The sequence below is a fragment of the Sturnira hondurensis genome, unplaced genomic scaffold (genome assembly GCF_014824575.4).
Source record: "Sturnira hondurensis isolate 20B ecotype Veracruz unplaced genomic scaffold, ASM1482457v3 Scaffold0001872, whole genome shotgun sequence".
Taxonomy (NCBI): domain Eukaryota; kingdom Metazoa; phylum Chordata; class Mammalia; order Chiroptera; family Phyllostomidae; genus Sturnira; species Sturnira hondurensis.
This window is the reverse complement of record NW_028074503.1, coordinates 36272586-36293418: the sequence shown is the minus strand read 5'-3', so window position 1 is coordinate 36293418 and position 20833 is coordinate 36272586. Positions and strand designations below refer to the sequence as shown.

General features: G+C 41.9%; 1 protein-coding gene across 1 annotated transcript in view; it reads right to left on the bottom strand.

Moving 5' to 3' along the window:
* Positions 1-20833, bottom strand: part of CCDC102B (coiled-coil domain containing 102B) — a 93034-nt gene that overhangs the window by 32458 nt on the left and 39743 nt on the right. The window lies entirely within an intron of this gene.

The window sequence follows — 20833 nt, the reverse complement described above, 5'->3', positions numbered from 1 at the left end:
GTTAGGCATCAATAAGAATTTCAGGTGTGAGAACAAAATTGTTTGCAGGAAGATATGGACAATACCAGGCCAGTGATACAACAGTTAGGATAGTCAGTTTAAAATCAACTTAATAATATGAATTTGATTACATCAGAAAGTTTGTAAGTCAGTAAGAAGTACAGACCCTTAATGTTGAAATACTAGTGACTTTCATATTATTTGGTACCAAAAAAATTGTTCCCAGAAAATCAAAACATCTCTAATGGAAATTGAAATTGCTTTCTGGCTTTTAAATTTTATGTCTACAGAGTCATCTCATGCCTATAGAATTCACTCCACTATGACTGTCTGGTGATTTGAACAAATAGTAAGGAACATTTTTCAGAATGAGCAAGTTTAGGGGTCTGTTTTATGGTAAGAAGCATGATGAATGACTTTATCATCTCCTTAAGTAGCCCACACACCACTGAGAGAGAAGAAAAATACAAATACTTAACGTCCAGTGTAGTTAAAATCAAGAGACATTACACAGAGGAGATACAATAGTTTCCCTTCCATGAATCTTTCTATTGAGTGCATTGGGTTGATTTCACTACCTTTTCAACTGAAAACATTGAAAATGGATACCTAGTTCACCAAATATGACTTGGCGTCTGTTCTCAAGGTGACTGGTGGACACTGAACTTACCATGTTGTCATCCAAGAGCAGAAAGGACATTCAGAAAGAGAGGAACCTTCCTGCGTCGTTTGTCGGGAAATGGAAGGGATTATGAAGGTCTACCTACCAAAGGCCCGCCATTCTCTGAGGAGGAGAGGGGACATTGTTTTGATGATCTGCATGATTCAGGATGAGGGAAAACCTACAACCAAGGGTCTTTGTTTCTTGTAACAGAATTAATTCTTTCCTCTCCAAGCCCTACTTCATCAAATCTAATCCTGAACTAAGCATTTTTAAAAAAGAATAGCAGCAGTCTGTAGAACTCTTTTCAGAAGATTGCGTTATGAAGGTGAAGAGATTAAGAAAAAACATATATAATACATAGACAACAGTGTGGTGATAGCCAGATGGAAAGAAAGTTGGAGGGTAGGTGAGGGTGGGAGGAGGTGGGCAAAGAGCAGGGGAAATGGGGCTAGAAAGAGACTTTGCCCAAGGTGATGGCCAACCAGTGCAGTGGACCAATGATATATTATTGAGTTGTACACTTCAAACCTGTATGATTTTGCAAACTAATATCACCCCAATAAATTCAATAAAAACACTAATCCAACAAATACACTAAAATTAATTATATATATGGATTTCATTTTAAGGTAGTTCAGGTATCTTTTTGTATAATCTTCTCCAAAAGGGCAACCAAAAATGATACTGGTATAAAATTTTTTGTTATTTTAGTTTTGTAAAGTATGGCTTTTCAATTCAAAAGACATTGTATGTCTACACAAATAATTGTTCAAAAAGCAATTTTTAAACTTGAGGTGTTTCTAGATTAGTAATAAAACCTTTTAATATAAGTTCATATTTAAATGTCAACATATCATATAGAAAGCAGAGACACAGCAAAAGCCTAGACTAGAGTCACAGAAATACTGGAAGGTTATGTAGCGCCCACACTAAGAAAGAATCTCATAAAACTCAAATAGACTCAATTCTCCAGGATTGGTCAAAAACCCACCGACAAGATCCCAAGCTGGGATCTGAGTTATTTTAGAAGATTATCCATCCATCAGCTCAGCAAACAGTTCAAGGAAGAGTCCCTGAACATGCCCTGTAACAGGTACACATGTACGAGCTGGAATTTTAAGATCTCCAGCCATTCAACAGAATGTCTTTGTCTTTTCCCGGACACCTATGCAGACTGCATTTCCCTACACCCCTTGCGGTTAGCAACAGTCATATGACTCCATGTAGATAAATGGTTATGGATGAGAACATTTCGGGACACTTCCCTGCTCGGCCATAAAGCCCTCTTAATGCAAACATTTTCTGTCAGAAGCGAAGAAACAAGAGCAAGGCCCTAGGATAGTGTTTAATCAAGCCCTCTTCCCTGCTAATACCTTCACTAAAGAACCATTTTAGATACTTTTATTTTTTCCTGATCCTCCTTCCCCACATAATTTTCATACCATAGGTATACTGTACATCTGTTTACACTCTGTGGCCTTTCCTCAGAACACCACCTCTTGTATTGTCTAAAGTTGTTTTCACCGCCACACCCTACAAAAGCTATTTTGCCCCCTTGGATGACGGTGCCCATTTGAGAGAGCATGCCCCGAGGATCACGAAACGATAGAAGGGTCCAAGTCAGATGTCTGTATGATGTTTGCATGAGCTCAGCATAAATTCCAAGGCGTGGAGACATTATATAGTTTGGGTCCAATATGTTATAGCAGTTTAGCCTGTCCTAAGTGATACGAATGTCTTTTTTCCTCTCTTTTTTTATTGTTGTTCAAGTACAGTTGCCTCCATTTCCCCCTCACTACTCTCCACCACCCCAGCCATCCCCACCTCCCACCCTCAATCCTCCCCCCTTTGGCTTTGTCCATGTGTCCTTTATACATGTTTCTTGATTACCTTTTCCCCATTATCTCCTCCCACCTCCCCTCTGGTTAATGTCAATTTGTTCTTTATTTCAATGTCTCTGGTTATATTTAACTTGCTTGTTTGTTTTGTTGATTAGGTTCCAATTATAGGTGAGATCATATGGTATTTATCTTTTATGGCCTGGCTTATTTCACTCAGCATAATGCTCTCCAGTTCCATCCATGCTGTTGAAAAGGGTAGGAGCTCCTTCTTTCTTTCTGCTGTGTAGTAGTATTACATTGTGTAAATGTACCACAGTTTTTTGATCCACTCATTTACTGATGGGCATTTAGGTTTCTTCCAACACTTGGCTATTGTAAATTGTGCTGCTATGAACACTGGGGTGCATAGGTTCTTCTGAATTGGTGTTTCAGTACTCTTAGGGTACAATCCTAGCAGTGGAATTGCCAGGTCGAAATGTGTTTATATAAAATGTAATGACATGTTTTGCCTGTTTAGCTAAAGAGGTCAATAGTTGGCAAAGCCAGTAGCAAACTGTAAAGTTCTTACTACACAAAACAAAACAAAACATGTCTGGGTAATACAAGAGTGATTTGCAGATGATATTTCCCTTTAAAAGATCAAGTCCGACTGCAGTGTCATCAGGCTATTCGTGTATCTATTCAATCACAGAACTCCCTCCAAAACAAAGATCAAAGGTGGGTACCAAGGGGTTTAATTGCTGCACAATAACCTCATTAACCTCACTGTCCTCAGAGCCAGCATTCTGGAAAACTGTTTATCATTTCATAGGTTATCCAATAGCCAGATATTTTTTAACTTTATATGCATAGTACAAAGCATCATGGTAAAAATACTCTGCAATCCAAATAGTCCACTTTTGTGTTTCCACAAAAATACAGGAGCTTATTAAAATGAAATAAACTTAGATGACTCCAAGTTCACATTTGCATTAATTAGTTTTGAAATATAAAATGAATGTAACATTTCATGTAATTATATAATGCAAAATAACATAATTATTTGAAATTTTTAAATTAAATGGTATGATTATGAACACAAGGAATGCTGCCTGAATACAAATTACACTCTGATATATTTAATTAGGTAATATAAATTCTTATTACTTTCAGCAATTAAATTTCTCTGTTGTCTTCCTCCAATTGTTCTAATTTTTAACATATATAGGCAACTGAAAGTTATGTTAAATTTCTGTCAATAATGATAATTTTATGTTTTTTTTAATTGGAGGAGAGGCGAGGTAGATTTCCCAATTCATCTATTTTGGCTTTTATGAGTATAAAAAAAATTCAGCTTATTAGCATGTGTCATATAAGGAACCAAACTTCAATAAAAGTCATTCTTTGATTATCCAAGTAAAGAAAAATGGTATCAGATTAAAATGAACATAAGACAAATCTCTAACCAAGCATTTGTATTATGACTAAGCAAACTGATACTCTCAACAGCAAATTTAAAACCTGCTTTTCATTTTAAGGTGTCTGAACTATTGAAGTGCATATAACTATCTTATTGATGAGTAAAGTAAAATCAGAGCAATTGAAGGGTTCTCTAGCAGTTGAAATGAAATGAACTTTTCAAATGAATCACATGTTCATTTAACATGAATGTCAGTGTGTGTCTACGTGTACAAAATTGTCATGGTGATCTTGGGTTTTCTACCAGTGTCTTGACATTGCATGTTAACTAGGCTTTTAATAATAAAATACGCCTAAATTTCACCAAAAAGCCATTTGTGGGATATAGAAAATTGAAGTAACTATCCAGAATGCTGATTCCTGGTGATTTCCAAAGGAAATCCCTTTGTCAGCGCTAAGATTTTAGACCCTTCATTCACACGATTTGCCAGTGACAGCAGGAAGCTCACATGACACCTCCAGATAGATTTAAACAGTTACTCCCAGCAGACACAGAGCAGAAGACTGGAGCCCATGACACAAGGAACACAGCACGTCCTCAGTTCAGCTCCAGTTCACGCAGCCTCTGCAGAACCCACCTGCATGACCTCATGCAACAGACGTGACAGCTTGTCACCATGTGTCACTGTCCCACAGCACTGCCATTCATTGAATCTTTTCCTTGTGATATTTGCTATTGATGATGCATCAACTTATCATATATTTTACTAGTAGGGCAGTCAGGGAGATTTGCCTTAACTAGTATCCTGACAAGTCCTGTAATAATGAATAGCCTATAAAAATGCAGTTAACCATACTGCATACCTATATACCACAGAATTGTTCATCAAAGTGTCTGGGTCCCTTCGCAATTGTCTTGCCTTATGTTTACTTACAGACCTTTCCAGCAAGGTCTGTAATTATCAAAATTTATTCCTATGAAACTTCTGATTTTAGAGGAAAATGAAAGAAAAACAACGTGAAAAACAAACACACAGAAAATGAATGCTGGCATTCAACACAAGACTTGCTCTTTCGATTTGGAGGGCTGTATGGTCATCATAGTAATAAGTTTCACGATGAAATATTGAAGATAGGATAGATTTGTTTATTCTAGATCTATCACATAAACATACACACATGCACACAAACAATTTGTTCATTTTTAGTAACCAAATTATGTTCTATATACTCAGCCTCTATATTGTCTAAAAAAGACAAGACCTAAGAAAATTTCATCCATTATCAGAAACTCATTCTCTCAAATACTGAGACTCTGGACATGGTTGATATTTGAAAATTTCAGATCAAATTAAGTCAATGAAATGGACCTATTAACTCCCAGAAATTTTTAAGCCAGATGAAAGGACGAATTTCAGCGGCCATACCAACGAAATTGGTCCACCGTTTTAAAGGCTTAGCAGGCTCGATCATCCCCGGTCCTGCCCAACAGAGGGCAGACTGAAGCTTCAGAGACCACCAGCAGGGTCTTCCCTATAAGCTGCTTTCTAAGCTCAGTACAACCAGAGAGAAGGCAGCCTGCTGGAAAACTCAGCAGAAGGAGAAAATTGTTCCTTTTCTGGGAGAAAACCTTCCACAGCCTTTCCAGCCATTTGGTCAAAACTGAAGTTTTAGTTTATGAAACACTGAATGATAAAATGAAGGGCTTCCTGGCTTGGACACCCAGCTGTGTGGAATTTTAGAGAGAAAATGCCTCTATAGGACCACATATTCTGCTCAAATGTATAAAATGACTCCAATCCAGAAAAATTGCATTTTTAATGTCCTTCCGTGTGATTTATACATGACTTTGTAACTACTAATGTCTGGTTGAGGTGATTTAAAATCCGTCTGATTAAAATCCTAACCAACTCACGGAGCACACAGCCCCCTCCTCCAGCTGACCTGCGCAGACACCAAGACGCAGCCTCCCAACTACTTCCTTGCCCTCCAATCCCCCACTGTTGTGCTCTATCCAAAATCCACACGCCCGGGAAAGGATGTGTCTCCCTTTTGGCAGACAAAGATTCCTGCATCCTCACACGTGTGGTCTTCCACCCAACCCAGTGCAACGGGAAGGCGACATTACCCTTTCACAGCCAACGCGCCCATCTGTGTTCAGAACCCTTGGGCCACTGTCTCTTTTCTGCCCCGTACATTCCAACCCTATTTGTCTGCTCATCAGGGTTAAAAAGGTTCATGTCTCCAGTGTGGTGGCTGGGAAGGGGGTGGGTGGGAGTGGAAGATGGTAGAGAGGGGCTAAATGGTAGTGGGAAAAATACAATTAAGAAGCAAATAAAATGTCAAAAAAAGGCAATGACAGAAGTGCTCCTGGAAAAAAAATAAAAGGGCTCATGTCTCTAATAATAAAGTCACTCCTCTACCCAATATAACTTGTAGTTTATTTCTCTGTTTTTAAATTTGGCAATCAAATATCTTCAAGTTTTAAGGTAATCTCTGTTAGGTTCTCTCTTTTCCTCCTCTTCCACTGCAGTCGGTTCCTGTCGCACTGCAGCCTGGCTTCCGCCCTGTCACCCCTCTGGGGGCTCTGGCCGACACCGTGCCATCCACTGTTAAGCAGGTGCCACAGAGGCGGTCCTCACGTGATGGGATCTGATAACAGGAAGCCGTTACGGAAACACTTTCACACTGCCTGCTGGATTCATGACTTCTCACGTCTGTGAAAGAACACTCAGGCGTCTACTATCTTCAACTCCATTAAACAATTATGTCTATTGTACTGAATAGCGCATTATACTTGATTTGACTCCTGTCGCCTTTAAAATTATACCGTTTCTTTAAATTTACATTATTAGATACCAAGAGCAACTCAAAGAAAGAATGGAAAGTTTAAAATCTAGTTTGCCCCAATGCATGTTTTATAAATACTTATAGGTATTTGATCTCCAAGTCTCATTCAGTATGGCTGGTCTAAAGAAATAAAAGACATCTTAAAAGGCAGAAGAACAAAAAAATTAAATATGAAACCATATTTGTTTAAACAGCTTAAACTTTTAAAAATATATTTATACTTTCTCTTACTCACCTTTCCAGGTTAGATTTTGAAACCTTTCTAGCCTTTATATGTTTTAAAATAATCTATATTGTTATACAGTTTTTACAATGTCCAATATTTAAAAGATCATGAAATATTCCTGTACTGCCTTTCTCAACAAATGTTAGCAGAAAATATAATATATCCACCTAGGCTTTCTTCCTTTTCATCCTGATTTTTCATCTAATTGTAACAATATTTTGGCAACATAGTATTCCCATCAAAGAAAACTCTAAAATTAATTTAGTAATGTAATAGCAACCAGAATATTTCTATCTTGAAGGATTTGTTTATTAAAAGCAAAGTGTTGATAAGAGGTTGGTGTTTTATCAATCCCATCTTTTAAAATAAAATTTTGTGCTTTTTGGAGAGGAGATACACTACCCAAACAAGCGAACTAGCAGAGCTGATACCTGTTCCCTGAAATGGGCTCCCTGATTTAATCATTGACCTGTGTGCTTCAAGGTGGGGCATGCAAATCAGTAGGGCATGTTTATGGACCAGGGCAATATCTTCCAGACACATGTGCCTCAGTTTTTTCCTTCCTTCCACTTTTTAAAAATCAGATAAAACAGAAACAGTCTCATAGATACAGGGAACAGACTGATTGCCAGAAGGGTGGGGGGTTGGGTCACTGGATGAAAGAGGTGAGGAATTGAGAAGTTCAAATTTATAGTGACAGAATAGTCACGGGGATGTAAAACACAGCATAGAAAATGTAGTCCACAGTATAATAATAACTAAGGATGGTGCCAGGTGGGCACTGGAAATATCAGGGCAAGCACTTTGTGGAGTGTATGGTTGTCTGCTGTGCTATACACCTGAAACTAACACAAAATAATATTTAATGTGAACTGTAATTGCAAAAAATTAAAGAGTGATCATGGAAAAAATCCATGCTGCTTATCTGAACCAGCAACCAACATAAACAGTATAATTTAAGGTGCAATAATCGACACTGTCCATGACAAAGCCCTGCCCTATAGGAGGAGCTCATGAAGCAAGGACAGAGACATGGTGCCAATGTTACCAGAGGGAGGGGCTTTGGGGCCCAGTACATCATGAGATGAGAACGTAACCTGGTGCTCCGTCATCCACTGGAGGGTGTAACAAGGACTGAAAAGGAACTCAAATGAGGGAGGAACACTGAGAGCAGACTCACCACAGGAGAGGTTCAGAGAGAGGAGAGCGGAGACCGGCGCCCTGCAGCTTCCGGTCTGCAAGTCCCTTTGCAATGCTCCTGCTTGTGGGTGTGCTGATGGCTGCAGCACCGTGATGGTCAGAATCAGAAACAAATAGAGACTAGCCTCAGAAACTCCCTGAGCAGACAAAACCAATTTAGTCATACAAACAAAGCTTCATGTGGCTTATTTGGCAAGACTAACTTGACCTGGCTCACATCCTGCTTGTGCCTCTGGAAATCAAATGCAGAACTGGCACTGTCCCCCCAAAGGGACAGGAGGGAACCACGGCCCAATCCCCTGTCCTTTCAGAATATTCCAATCCGACCATCACTGTGGACAACAAGCGGTCACTGCCTCCTCAGAAGCCGCTTCATAACAATGTGGACCTGAGCCTCCTTTTGCTGGTTTGAGTGCTCCTGGCTCATGAGCTGTCTTTTTGGTGTGGGCACGATACCCTTTTCCGAAGTTCTGTTTTGGGGATTCACGGGTTGGAATTTTGACCTAATGCGTGGTTACACGTTCTCAGATTAACTAAACCCTGAGCAGGGGGCAGGGTCTCCTTTTGAAGTCACCGTTTAGGGAAGATCCTTTCTCGGTGCAGAATGAAGGTGGCATGCTCCTCAGCTGGAGGAACTTGGATCTTGGCTGTGGCGAGAGGAGGAGACCATGAAAGGGCACCCACGATTTAGGAAAGAGAGGGTGGTTGCGGGGTACCTGCAAAGTGGGGCTTCCGCTTCTGGACCACCCCTTCTGGGCTGGCAGTGGTAATCCATCCTGGGGATGGGGTGGGGATGGGGCAGCATTAAAACAGCAGGCCCGACTGATTTCATCTGACTTTGTGGGCAGGGGTTTGAGTATTTCTTGATAATCTCTCCCAGCGTCTTTCCTCTGAAGCTAGAGTCGAGCACCGATGGGCATAACCTGGTTCTCTCAGAGAGGCTGTATACAGGTAACATGGAAAAGCTGAACAGGATGCTTCTCCATAGGAGAACTGTCACTGGGTGCGGGGGGTGGGGGTGGGGGAGGGGGAGGATGGGGTTATTTCTGATTTTCCGTTCTTCCCTTTTTGCCTGCTTTAGCACACGGTAGTGTCTCCTAGCGTGTGGCCGCAGACAGACATCACCTAGGGACTGGTTAGAAATGCCAGTTATCAGGCCCCACCAGGCCTACACAGTCCGCACATCTGGGGTCAGGATCAGCCCTCTGTGCTTTAAGGAGCCTTCTGGGTGCCTCTGGCCGCTCACTGAAATGCCAGACCTACGGGCATAAGTCGGGTGCCAGAGAATAGTGTATTTCTCCAGTGCTTGACCCAAGCCCCAGATGGAGGACCAGCATGGGCAGCCTGTGGACGGCAGGGGACTCAAAGTAAGGGGACAGCAGAGTGGGGGATAGGTTGATCCACCTGCTTCCTCTCGCATGGAAATTTTCTTTCCACCTTAAAAAGCTGTGGGTCCAGCTACCTGGATGGTGCACTTTGATTGACAGCTCCCGCCACATCTGGTTGTATAAGGAAAAGGTGAGGAGTGAGTGGGGAGACATGCTCAGTGTTAGAGAGACAAGAGAGAGGGGGGCGGGGTCAGAGACGGCACCAGAAGGTAGGGCTCATTTTAGTGAAATACGTGGTTCAGCGATTTCACTCCGGGGAGAGTGCCTTGGTAATGAGGCACCAACAGCGGTAAACAGCGGACACGGGGAACACTTTGTGAAGGTGGCTCTGGGACCAACGCGCACTGAGCTGCTGCAGCCCGAGATCCCTCATCGTAGTGAGTCAATTAAAAGCATCCCCCTCGGATCCGGATATTCATTATCCTGAGCACTTCCCTGCAAACGCAGGCAAATCTGGTCCCAGGATGCTCCCTGCTCCGAGCTGCTGGCGCTGCGTGTGTGCCATCATTCTGAGGAGCTATCAGGACAGCCAGCTTGATGCAATTCTCCTACCAAGGTCGGGTCCAGTCCTTGAATTCTGGCTCACAGGAAGGTGCCTTTCTTCACTGTTCAGTGCCAGCCCACTCCTTTACTTTGGGGTGTCCTCTTTAGCCTCACAGGAACTCGGGGTTTTCAGCCGTAAGGTGGGAATGATGGAAATGCCCTATGGCCCACGGACCTTACAGGGTCGCGCAGGGCTGTATCATACCTGCCACGGACCCTGGACATGCTGGGTGCTCGGTTAAGGGTAGCTGGCTGCTGTGTGGTATTTCAGCACCACCCGCCCTTGGCCTCCTGTGTGTGGTATTGTATTACAGAGCTATAAAGTGTACACTGACTGTGCTCACAGACAGAAGTTACAGACCGGGCAAACTTGTCTTGGGAGTCAAATTCCCTAGGTTCTCATTCAAACAGGACAGCATGGGGGACCCAAAATAGTGTGTGGTGTGTGGCTTGGGGGCTTTATTTTGTTTTATGTTTAGTTTTACAAAGACTTTCCATTTCCCTTTCTTTGCATCAGGACGCAGTATGACACAGGGATGGAGCATGGATGGGGATTCTCCGCAGACCCCTGTGTAATCGCTATGGTCTTTTTCTAGACCCTTCAACTGCGTCTGGGGTTCCATTTTTTATAATGAATTACTGAAATAGGCCTGGTAGAGTTTGTGAGGAAGCCAATGTTTTTCAACTCAGCGTGGGTAAAAATAGATAAGAAAGCTATATTTATCTCTCTCAGGTGTTGCCCGAGAGAAGCCTGAATTTCTGTTCATGAGAATGTGATTAACATAAGAAAACTTTCCCTCCCTCTTCTCCTGTATGTGTCCCTTCCAAATGTTTATATATGAGCCAAAGGAACCCATTTCAGTACCACTTTAAGTATACTAAGTATGGGGAACAAATGAAGAAATTACCACATTTTTGGACCATAAGATGCATCTAAGTTTTAGAGAATAACAAAATATTTCACCAATGCAAATGTAAACAGAACTCAACAGCAGCATTAGCAACCATTATTCCTCCCAAATTGGGGGGGGGGGGTAGTGCATTTTATAGTCTGAAAAATGCAGTATTTAATATTAAGATATTTACAAAGAATATATATCATGAAATACATCGCCACAGACGAAGCTATAAAATACATCAGGGGCTAGTTTTCTCCAACACAGATTTGAAAAAAAAATCTACCCATAATCCACGTGCACTATCAACCACACCCGTGTAGGTGGGTCATGACTTTCTTCCCCTTTTCTATTTTATGGACAGTTCACATGTGATAGGTAAGAGCTAAAGGCCACTTGCCTGTCCTAGTAATGCTTAATAGACTTAGAGAGCAATTCCATCTTCTTGAAACAGAGTTTATTTTTTCATTTACTTAAGCTGTGTTTTCCCTTAAAAACTGCTTTTTGTAAAGAATACATTTGCTATTAATATCACAACTGTGTTGATTTGTTGGAATTCACTGGAGACTCTACTCAGATTTTCTTAAATGAAGAAGAAAAGTCCTAAACATGTAGAACAGGAAACCCCAGGCTGTCCTCTGCAGGCCGGGCCTGGCCCAGAGCTCCGTGACGTCTCCTGGTCTGGACCCTCCGTGGGCTTTGGCTCTCTCTCACCCTACCATGTGATGGGAAGGTGTCTTTGATGGCTCTAAATCTGTATTTTCTCAGGTTTCATTTTAACAGATGAGAAAATATCTCTCTGAAAAGTCTAAGCATCTTTACACCTCACTGTCTCCAGTGTGATCACTTGCCCTTCGTAGTGTGTGTCCAGAAAGCCTGAATGTTGTCACCAGCTACACGTGGAGCAGTTAACCAGCCTGTACGGAGAGGTGGTGCCAACCCTGCCCACAGGACGTGGGCTGAGCTTTGGGGTGCAGGTGATCCCAGAGAAAAACCAACACATGTGAAGTAGAGTAAGTGTTAGGGGCCCCCAGATAGGGGGCTTATTAACCAACCACCCAAGGGGCTTAATAAGCCACAATGTATGTGAATCGCCAAAAGTATTTAATTTTCTGAGTTTTGTCATGATCAGATAGAAGTTTATGTATAGATTTTATGTCTTCTAACCTCAGATGACCAGATGAGTACTCTAATAAAAAGATAGGAACTTCCTAATGGTTTTTATCACCTTGGATTTATCAAGAATTGGCCTACCAAGTTGTCATATGTATCTTACACATACGTAGCTCTACATGTCTGAGTGTGTAAAGGAGGGAAAATGTAACATTTGTGTATATATGTATTTCCATAGTGTGCACCTGGCAAGTAAAATGATGGGACATATTCTTACATATTCCTACATAAATGGAGTCATCCACCCTGTCCATGTTCTATTTATTTTCAGGTTGTCTCTCAATAAAAATAACTGTTTCTATGGTGAGGTGAACACTGATTGTAGTGCAGAATGTTTGGAATAAATGGAGATAAAGACAGAGAGAAAAAGGTAGTCATTCTTAGTTAAATAAGTAATTGACAAGTACTATATTTGCTGTGTATAATGCGCACTGTTTGCCCAAATTTTTGAGAGGAAAATAAGTGTGAGCATTATACATGTGTGTAATGATTACATACCAGGCACAGAATAGTTACATACAATGGGTAGAACGAAAACATGGGTGCACATTATACACAGCCAAATACAGTATTTTGCAGAGGGGGCTAACAGAGAATTTCCAAAATAATGATTTGACACAGGCTTGATAATTAACGAGACTAAGCCAGCTGATAAGCATGTGCCCAAAATAATCTAAATTGATGGGTAGAGTTTCTAAAACCACCTAGAGAGGTGCCCTAATTTCAGTGCAAATACACCTGGACAGAGAGGATGGGCTAAGGCTGAAGCAACTGGGAAAAGTCAGAATGTGGCAATGCCCTTCGCTACACCAACCAGGGGCAAACGCCAGCTCTTTCTGGGGAGTAGTTAGTAGGTTAACTCAGGAGACCCCATGATTCCTTCTCTGTGCTTCCCTCCATTCAGCAGCATGTGAACTTTGGCTGGGCATGTCCCCTCCCTGGCCTCGCCAGTATCTTCAAACCCGTCCTGAAAATTCTTCCACCAACCCAGGGACTTGCGAGGTGGTAGGCACAGATTGTAGTCTCAGACCCACAGCTTTTGTTCCAAGTATCTGTACCCCAAAGCCACAGCTGTCCCTACCCCTGAGACATTTACCATGATCACAAAGAAAAGAAAATGTGCGATTTTCAAGAAACTTACTGTCCTGAAAGAGATACAAACTTCACGGGCAGTCAGTGAGTCCTTGCCCTTACTTGCTACGGAAAGCTCTTAGATGACCTGTCCCCGGGCCGCTGTTTCTTTTTATCTTTCTGATTTCGATCGGCATGTTCAGTCCCCAGGAGAAAGCAATGACATGAATCCACTAATTGTCACCATTGAGCCAAGTTGCCGCCATCGAGCCTTTGCCGATGATCTGGTTGGCAGGCTTCGTGAGGACTGTGTGTCTGAAACGTGCAGGGGTTGGCTGTCAACATTTGTCCCAGACTCTGCCTAGTTCTCCCTCTTGGAAGGAAAAACAGCTTCATTTGCCTTCATCTCTCAAGCTCCAGATAAGATTTAGATGCTGGAAATGAGATACACTCAAGGAAGGCCTGGGTTTGGAGTTGATTTCAGTGGGAAGAGAGGCAACGAGGGGTTGTAGAGAGAACAGGCCCTGTGCTGTGGGTGACCTCCTTATAGGTGACCACTGGCTTGTAGCTTAGGTAGGGTGGTCATAGAGGTCATGGGCAGAGCAGGGACATCTGATCCCCTTATCTTCCTGGCACCTGCCCGTTCCACGGAGTTTACCAGGAGTCCTTCCTGTGTGCCGCATGTACAGACTGCTCCCCCAACACTTTCAAATCACCCGATGCCTCACGGTACGTACCTTTCTGTTATTTATCTATTTTCTCATACTTAGAACCAAACTCCAACTGTCCAAGTAGTCAGTAAATATGTGTTAAATAAATCAATAGGCCAATGGAAGAGCATATGCTACCTGACTTTAAATAAATTTTCTTATGCCTATAATAGATGAGATTACTCATGCTGCTTATGAAATTACATCTTAATATTCTTCTTTTGTTCTTTGTAAATTGTATGTTACAAACACATGTACCATAAGGAGTGAGATGGATTGCAACATTTGAAAACTCATGCTACCCACACCAAAGAAAAACTGAAAATTCTTTTATGTCATTTTGAAAGTTTCTTCATTTATACTCCCTTTACAACTATTTACAGCTAAAAATGGACCAAAATTGATTTTTGTTGAATGCATTACCTGTTAAAAAAACAAAAATTGAACAAGACAAACTTAATAAGAAGTATGAAAGAAACATTCCTCATACAGTTCGAGTGAGGAATTAAATAAAATGTCGTTTGCTGATGGGAAAGCAAATTCATTAGGAATTGACTTGATGGCCTTTCCACTTTCAGATTAATTGTCATCTTCTGAGACACATCAGTTGCCATTCTGCTGCAGTGACATTCTGAACGCGACCCAATATGTGATCGGAATGAAGGGACTCAGTTGCTAGAATGATTTAGGAAAACAAGCTTCTAAGTCATTTCGTGAGAGACACACGGACTAGTTCACAGGTTTTTACCCAACAGAACACTGACCACGTGTTCCAAAAACTTTTCACTTGGAGAAGTAGGAAGAGTCTTTCAACCGATTGTGTCATTTAAAATCGAAAGGTATTTTGTTTAGAAATTTATTTTTGCAACACTAAAGCCAAAAAATACAATAATATGTGAGAGTTCTCCCCTCCTGTATAAGTAAGGATTTATACAAATTCTATTGAACGATGAAATTCTCAAAAATTCAAGAAATGAACAAAGTGCGTTGATGTGGACATTTCTATGATTTGGAGATTTCTAGGTAGATTTGTGTCTGCCACAAACTGTTGTTAAATGTGATCAGATAGAAATACCAAGTGAGGGATCTTACATGTCTTAGCGGTGTTATACACTCCCCTTTACCGTCTCCCTCATGAGGACCCTTATATGCATGTACATACATGGTACTGCTGTGTAGACAAGTTTCTCCTATATGACACTTGTACACCTACCTTAGGTACACATCGATGACTCTTTGTTGAAATGATGTTAAAGCTACAGTTCAGCTTTGTGGTATAACACCTCCACTGTTTTCTGGGCATTGGCATGTTCTGCCTGCAGCTTGGAATCCTTGGGCAGCTGGGAACGTCTGACTCTTTAATAGCTGGGTCTTCCGTGGGGATCTCAGTGGCGTGAGGATTTTGATCTTGCAGCTATTCCGTGACATGTAATTATTTTAGCTCAAGGAGTGATCTGAGTTCTTAACAAAACCGATGCCACCTCGCTGCCATCAGAAAGACATGCACTTGAGGGACAATCTTCTATTTGATGAGCACACAATGGCATTGGTTTTGTCAAGCCTTCCAGAATCTTCTGGGCTCCAAGCTCAGTCTAGTTCTAGGCCAGAAAGCTACACTGGTCCCAAAGCACCGTGGTCTGAACGTGATGACTGTGTGGATGGGACAGGCCAGCTGGCAGGTGTGCCACCTGCAGACAGCCCCAGTTGGCCCTTGTAGTTCCTAAAGGAAACACTTCATTATTCTAACCTTCTGATGGGACTGGAGAAGCATCAAAATGAGAGGGGCTGAATTACGTCATCGGTATTCCCACTCGATTTATTCTTAGCTATCATCACAGCGCACTCCTGGTGATAATTCACAGGTGTATCTTCCCATACAGACTCTTAATCACATGCTAGGCAGGGGTAAGGATTCTAGAACAGTGACTAACACACGTATAATATAAATAAATGCTTGTTCTGTTCAAATGAATCAAAGGGAAACAGATATTTTGGTGATCAAAACTTGTGTTTCATAACTGAAAATTCTGTGCTTTCATAAGTAGAAATCTGCCAAAAGTTATCTATATATGTATCAGATTATATATATGTGCCAGAACCAAACACACCACCATGGATGGTTTAAGAATCCACATGATAGAAAATCAGGATCACTTACTATAACATTTAACTTTAGATGTTTGCGTCCTCAGGTCAGGAAACACCAACACAATTTAATCTTGTATTTGCAACAAAATCCCTGGACTTACAAAGGGTAAGGAGAAGTGATATGGTTTTATTTTCTTCTGGCCATTTAGTTTTAGAGCTCATATGAGTATGAACTACTTATATAACTCAAAAATATGAACTTATCTGCCTCTCTTTTAACTCACCGTTGAAGGCACTGAATGAAGAAACATACTTGTGCGTTCAGATGGGACAGATACTCCAAGGAAAGCGAAGGAAACAGGACGCGTGTGCTTCGCAGCATGCTGGCACTGACACACACAGACCACGACTGCTGCTGAAAGAATATTTTAAAAATCCTAAAACTGCTCCTCAAAAAATACCCCTCTGCCGCTGTGACTGTGTCCATTGGCTTTAGGGCAAAACGGTTCAAAAACAGCCTGAATCTCCTGAAGTCAAGTTTTGGAGTCAATTCTAGTTTTAACATGGATGTTATAACCTATAGAGGCTCTTTGTACCCTGACACATTTAATTGACTCAAATACAACTTTTCTGAGGCTCACTAAAATGCAAGCAGAGAAGAGTGAATTTCAGCTAAATTTAAATGCTAACTCAGCTCCAGTCCTTAATCATACCTACAAAGAAATGCTTATTGTATACTTACTGAAACTCATGCAGAAATATACTTATGGAAGATAAGATCAACAATCTAGGAAACATTGAGACTTCCGCCAAGATGGAGGCATAGGTGGAAACACTGTGCCTTCTCCCACAACCAAGTTTGAATACAACAAAGATTTGGAGAAACAAAGACACAACCAAAGGACAGAAAATTGAATTATACGGAAGTCTGACTACATCTAACCGTTCAACGGGACGGTAAGAGGGGCGGAGCCAGCAGCGAGCAGGGTCGGGCAGGACAGGGCCCCCGACCCAGGCGCGCAGGCAGATGGGAACCAGTTGGGGTGCGGGGCAGACCGCGGGCGCATATTCGCGCACAGTGAGACGGACCACGCAGGCCCCAGGGGGCGAGGGCTGATGGCGGTGGCACACTTGCGTGCAGTGGGACTAAACGCATGGGCCCGGTGACTGCAGCAACTGTGGCACCAGTGAGGGCCGTGGCGGCAGGCGGCGGACAGGACGCCATAGTCCCTCTTTGACCCCGCCCCCACATACAGCGTCACAACCCAGCGACTGAGTTGCCCTGTTCTAGTGAACACTTTAGGGCTCTGATCCTGCTATGGAACAGGCACAAACAACCCAAAAGATGGTGCGAGAAGAACTCAAAGTCCCAGAGCCAATAACTCTAAGCGACCGAGAAATTGCCAGCCTCTCAGAAGCACAATTCAAGACACTGTTTATCAGGATGCTCACAGAACTGGTTGATTATAGTCACAAATTAGAGGAACATATGAAGGCTAAACTAATTGAAATGAAGGGAGATGCACAGGAAACCAATAGTGATGGAAAGGAAACTGGGACTCAAATCAATGGAATGGACCAGAAGGAAGAACAAAACATCCCACCAGAAAGGAATGAAGAAATGAGAATTCAAAAAAATGAGGAGAGGCTTAGGAACCTCCAGGACATCTTTAAACGTTCCAACATCCGGATTATAGGGGTACCAGAAGGGGGAAAGAAACAGCCACGAGTGGAAAACTTATTTGAACAAATAATAAAGGAGAACTTCCCCAGTCTGGCAAAGGAAATAGACTTCCAGGAAATCCAGGAAGCTCAGAGAGTGCCAAAGAAGTTGGACCCAAGAAGGAACACACCAAGGCACATCATAATTACATTAGCCAAGACTAAAATGAAGGAGAGAATCCTAGAAGCAGCAAGGGATAAGGGGACAGTCACCTACAAAGGAGTACCCATCAGACTGTCAGCGGATTTCTCAAAAGAGACCTTACAGGCAAGAAGGGGCTGGAAAGAAGTATTCCAAGTCATGAAATCCAAAGACCTACAGCCAAGATTGCTTTATCCAGCAAAACTTTCATTTAGAATGGAAGGACAGATAAAGTGCTTCTCAGATAAGGTCAAGTTCAAAGAATTCATCATCACCAAGCCCTTATTATATGAAATGCTAAAGGGACTTATATAAGAAAAAGAAGATGAAAAATATTAACAGTGAAAGGACAGCAAACACACAGTTATTAACAACCACACCTAAAACAAAAGCAAACCAAGAGGACAGCTAGATCAGGAGTGGAACCATAGAAATGAAGAACACATGGAGGGTTAGAAATAGGGGGGTAGGAGGGGGAGAAGGGGGGAGAAGGCACAGAAAATAGCATAGAGGGTAGGTAGAAAATAGATAGGGGGGAGGGCGAGAATAGTGGGGGAAATATAGAATCCAAAGAACTTGAGACACGTGGTTATAAACTAAGAGGGAGGGAGAATGGTGGGGGAGGGAGGGTGCGGGTGGAGGGGAATGAAGGGGGGAATAGAACAACTGTAATGATATAATCAATAAAATATATTTAAAAAAAAACAATCTAGGAAACATTGAGACAAAGCTCTAACAGGAAATCAAATTCTCGAGGGTCCATCCCTATTTCCTTTTTTTTTGTTTCTTATGGAGAAGCTTAAAACTGTCAGATGGGTCATATTCTGACATTACCATACAAAATTTGTCAGAGTGTCGACATGCATGAACAACGTGGCTTTATATCCCAATAAGAAAAAGAGCAAGCTGTTGGAGAGCACCAGAGGAGATGTTCAGGTTGGAGATGTGTAAAAATGAAGGCAGCTCCCACCCACACCTTGGGCGTGGGGAGGACACCGCGAGGACCCTGTCTCCGAGCAGCGCTGTCCCTGTGTTCCTCCTACAGCTCAGTTTGTCAGGTCTGGAAATGAGGACCTGGAGAGCTGGCGCTTAATGTAGCCTCCCTCTCGAGGAGCACCTCCATTTCTGTTACCTGCACCTTTAGTTTGCTACTTTCTCTTTCTCCGATCCTTGTTTTCCCTTTTCAAGCATTTCCCTCTGGCCCCATTCCAATGTATTCTCCACCTGCAACCTCTCCAGCTAAACACAGAAAACACAAAGAAGTAGCATGTGGCGTTTGGTTCCTGGAGATGTCCATTTTCACAGTTTTTCAGAGGAAAACTCCATTTGTCTGAAAATCGGAGAACAATACAAATGTCCTAAGAGCAGGTCATATCTAGATAAGTATATCTTTCCTCTGGGTTCCTTTGACTCTCTCTCTACTCCTACGGACAATATTTGTCAAATAAACCTGTTAAGTGAAAAGCTGATGACATTCTGCCAGCAATCTCCACTCAACTGATGAGCACTTATCAGTGGAGGAGGCATGGAATCATTTCTCGGGCAATTCTGATTGGATGGTGTAGTTGACACATCCATTTGCTCATCCATTCATTTATTTACTATACATTTCCGTTTCTAGGCAGTGTAGTCATCTCTGTGATTAAGGACAAATGAGTACAATAAAATATTTAAATCCCGAGATTCAAGTACTATAAAACATAGTCAAATTCACGTGAGCAGGTGGCCAATTTGATTTTCAGGGACTAGAGGATGGCAATCCACAGCCAGAGAGACAAATCTGGTCCATGACGTCCTTTTTTCAATAATTGGGGGGAAAATCAAAAGGAGAATACCAGGGTGGACATGTTAACATTTTATAAAGTGCAAGTTGTGGTGCCTGAGATAGAGTCATACTGGAACACAGTCATGCTCATCTGTTAACCTGTCACTCATGGCCGCACCCACACTGTCAGGAGAGTGAGGCTCTAGGCACAGGCGGACCACCAGCGAACGTGGAAATACTCACCGCCAAGCCCCTCGCCCAAGAATTTTGCTCACCTCTGCCTTCTAACTCCACGTTTTAACCCTGAGCCCTGAATTCCAATTCTGGCTTCACCGTTTATTCTTGGAGTAAGCTCAGGCAAGTAACTTCATCTCCCCAAGGTGGACAATTCATTATCAAACCTGACAGGGTTCGTGAGAAGTAGAATGAATTCAATTGGTGGGAAAGCAGTTTGCACAGCAATGAGCTACTCAGAGGAGGAATATTGTGGTGACAGAATCTCAGAATAAGAAGAGTGCATTTATCCCAGGTGTTTGGGCAGATGTCAGCACAAGTGTAAAGTAATTCGCGGCACTAAGCTATACAGAGAAACAAGCTGCTCTTAGCAGGGGAACTAGCAGAATGCAGCCCTGGTTCAGTCACTTGCTCCCTGGCTGACTCTGGATGAGACCAGCTTTCTGTGACTTAGTTTTCTTAACAAAATGAGATGAAAACACCAGACTTACCCAATCTGTGGTATTGTAAGAAGTGACTGCAATCAATTATTCAAGATGCTTTATGAACTATCTAATAAAGTGAAAATATGAAGCAATTATTCATCTCTGTTAAGGGTAATCATTGGAAATTACTCATTTTCACGCTGTTACTTTTAAGTAGCTTGGTTGCAAAGTATCCTATAGTATATTATGCTAGTATAAAGTATTTCTCATGAGTGAATACAAAGAAGAGATGGTCTTTGCAGAGACCCATGGCAACCATCCACCAGGATCTAAGCACAATACCTAGTGACATTCTCTGCATCTCAGTAGAAAATTAGATAAATAAATAAATCCAAATATCAAAATATAAAATTAGCTCCAGCTTGGGTGCCAAGACATAATTTAAAGAGATAATTGTATTTTATAAAGAAGCTGATCAATATGATTAACTCAGGCAA